Source organism: Elephantulus edwardii, unplaced genomic scaffold (genome assembly GCF_000299155.1).
Source record: "Elephantulus edwardii isolate Elephantulus edwardi_28Jun2011 unplaced genomic scaffold, EleEdw1.0 scaffold00435, whole genome shotgun sequence".
Lineage (NCBI taxonomy): Eukaryota > Metazoa > Chordata > Mammalia > Macroscelidea > Macroscelididae > Elephantulus > Elephantulus edwardii.
In genome coordinates, this window is record NW_006400185.1 from 261,965 (window position 1) to 265,562 (window position 3,598).

Here is a 3,598-nt window from a genome sequence, read left to right on the forward strand (position 1 = left end):
ACTTCCCTGTGCATCACCACCCATCTGCTTCCCTCTTTTCCCTGTCTTAGATCTTCATACACGGTTTACTAGTTATCTATTTCTAAAATAATGATCTTATACCATTATTTCTCCTTTTGGGACTGAGTTCTCTTAGCTTAATATTCTCCGGTCCCTCCCAAGTGAGGTAGTGATTTACAAAATCATTGCTCCTGCATACTGTATTGTATTTCATTGTGTGAATATATCATAATTTCTCAATCCAGTTGATGGTGGCTAGACATTTGGGCTGTTTCCATGTTCTTGCAGTGGTGAATTACACTGCTATGAACATTGGTTTACAAATATTTGTTTGTGCCTCACTTTTCATTCTCTCTGGGTATATTCCAAACAGTGAGATAGCTGGATCATATGGAATTTCTTTGTTCAGATTTCTAAAAAAACTCCAAACTGCCTTCCAGAGTGTTTATACCATTTTACAATCCCACCAACAATGTATAAGAGTTCCTATCTCCCCACATCCTTTCCAACATTTACTACTTGCTGTCCTGTTAAAATTTGCCACTGTTACTGGACTAAAATGGTATCTCACTATGGTTTTTATTTGAATGTCTCTTATTGCTAGTTATTTTGAACATTTCTTCATATGTCTGTTGGCCATCTGAATATCTTCCTCTATGAAAATTCTTTCCATGTCTTTTGCCTGTTTTGTAATTGTGTGATCAGTCTTTTTCTTGGGGAAGCCCTTTAGGATTCTGTAAACTTTTGGTATAAGACTCTTGTCTTAAATGTATTGCAATATGTTTTTCTCTAAGCCAGCAGGTATTCTTTTCACTCTGTCAGAAAAAGATTTTCATGTGCACAAGGATTTAATCTTTAAAAGGTCCCATTCATCAATTCTATCCTCTACAGATTGTGCATTTCTGGCTGTATATGGCAGTCTCTTTATAACATAGACTAGGTTGTCCAAGCTTGATCTGTCTTTGATGAACTTTACAGTTTTGAGATTTACATCCACCTTGAATTGATTTTTGTGTATGGTGTGAGATGTAGATCCTGTTTCAACTTTCTGCAGGTAGCAGTCCAATATTGTGAGCATCTTTTTTTGAAGAGGTTGTCATTTCTCTACTTAATAGGCTTATTTCCTAGTCAAATATCAGTTGACCATGAATGGAAGGGTACACTTCTGGGTTCTCAATTCTGTTCCATTGGTCTATATGCCTATTGTTTTACTAGTTGTTTTACATGCTCTTTTTGTTACTACTGCTGTATGGTAGTTTTGAGGTCAGGGAGCGCTATGCCTCCCACTTCATTTTTGTTTTCCAGGAGCACTTAACTTACTTGGGGTCTCTTTTTTCTCAAAATAAAACTGACAATTTTTCTTTCTATTTTTGGGTTTTTTTTGTTTTATTATTAAATTTTATTAGTTTTAATGAACATTTACAGGAATTTTGGGTTTTCATTCCTTCATTGCTGCACAATTCTCTCTACCCTCCTCCCCAGTTTGTTCTTCTTCCCCCACCATCCGAATGTCTGTTTTAATGGTCCAATTGCCACAGTGCTTGTCAAAGTCAGTTCTGATTAATCTCCTTTGTCAGTGTGTCCTTTGCCATTCCCTATCACTCCTCCCTGAGAGAGACTTCACCCTGATTCATAAGGAAAAGGGGATGGCGTATTCTCTTAGCTACTTCCTGCTGAAAAGGGACGCTGTGGGTTTCAGGGTGAAGATCTTCTCTCACTACTCTAAAGGGCCCCTTTGGCAGTAGGAAACACATAGACTATTATGGAGATTGATTCTGGAATTTAGATGCACTGTTATTAATTGTGCTTAGCCGTACATGTTCATATCCTTGAAGATGTATCATGGGGATGTTGCAACCTAGAAGGCACAAATTTAACTAACAAGTTATAAGTACATGAGTCCAAAAGTTATGGAAAAGTAAAAGAAAAGATTATTTCATTGTTTTACAAACCTCCCCCAGGTCCCCTCCACCATGGAGCCATCGCTCTAGACTCCTGTGATGACAGAAATACCTAGTCACGTATCTCTTTTAAACAGTTTCCTCCCTCCTCTGTTTCAGTGCAGTATACATTATTGAACCCATCTTACTCAGTCTCTCCCCAACCCCGAGGTTAGTCCCATTCTACAACAGTGGCATCATGTAATATTTGTCCTTTTGTGACTGGGATATTTCACTCAGCATAATGTTCTCCAGAGTAAACCATTTTGAATAATATTGCATGAGTTCCTTGTTTTTCAATGCAGCATAGTATTCCATTGTGCGAATATACCACAGCTTCTCTAGCCATTCGTTTGTTGATGGGCACTTTAGTTGTTTCCAACTCCTTGCTATTGTGAACAAAGCTGCAATAAACATTGGTGTGCATGACAATTTTTCTTTCAAACTCCTTGAAAAAGGAATTAGACATCCGTATCGGGATTGCATTGAACACATTGATTGCTTTTGATAGGACTCAAAATATTGAGTCTTCTTGTCCACTAACAGGGTACACTTTCCCATTTCTTAAATTCATTTATTGTGTCTTGCAAAAATATTGTGTAGGGGTTTTTTTCGTACAGATCTTTTGTGTCTCTAATTAGGTTCACTTCCAAGTATCTCAATTAGTGGTTGGCTTTTATAAGTGGAATTGCTTTGTTGGTTTCCTTCTATGAGTTCTCGCTGTTACTGTAGAGGAATCCACTGATTTTTGGATATTTCTTTTATATCTTGCCACTCTACTAAATTGGTCTACTAGCTCTAACAGGTTTATTTTTCTGTTGTTGAGTACTTAGGGTTTTCTGCGTACGTTATCATATCATCTGAATATAGCATACATTTAGCCAATCATTTGCCGAGCTGAATGTCTTTCATTATTTTCTCGTGTGTTATTGTCCCAGCGAGTACTTCCAATACCAATATTGAATAGAAATGTTGATAGTGGGCATCTTTGCCTAGTCCTTGTTCACAAGGAAAATTATTTTAGTCTTTCTTTTTTAAGAATTATATTTTCTCTTGGTTTAGCATATATACTATTCACTATTTTGAAGAAATTACCTTCAATTTCAATTTTGCTGAGTATCTTTATCAGGAAAGGTTTTGGAATTTGTCGAGTGCATTTTCTGCATAAATTTCTATGATCATATGTTTCTTGTGTTTGTTCTGTTAATGTGGTGAATTACGTTTATTTATTTTTTCTTTGTTGAGCCATCCTTGCATACCTGTTATGAATCCCACTTGGTTATGATGAATTATTTTTTATATATGCTTTTAAACTCTATTGGCTAGGATTTTGTTAAGGATTTTTGCACGTATGTTTATGAGAGATATTGGTCTATAGTTTCTTTCTTTCTAATATCTTTGCCTGGTTTTGGTATTAAGGTTATGCTTACTTCATAGAATGACTCTGGGAGTGTTCCTTCTTTTTCCACTTTTTATAAAATATTGTATTTGATTCAGTATGCAAAAGCATATGGCTGTGTGGATCAAAATAAATTGTGGGTGACTCTGAAAAGGATGGAAATACCAGAACACTTGATTGTGCTTATGCGAAACCTATACTTGAACCCCACCATGGTCTTTGCAATCTCTTGTTATGCATCAGAGAGTTGGACAATGAC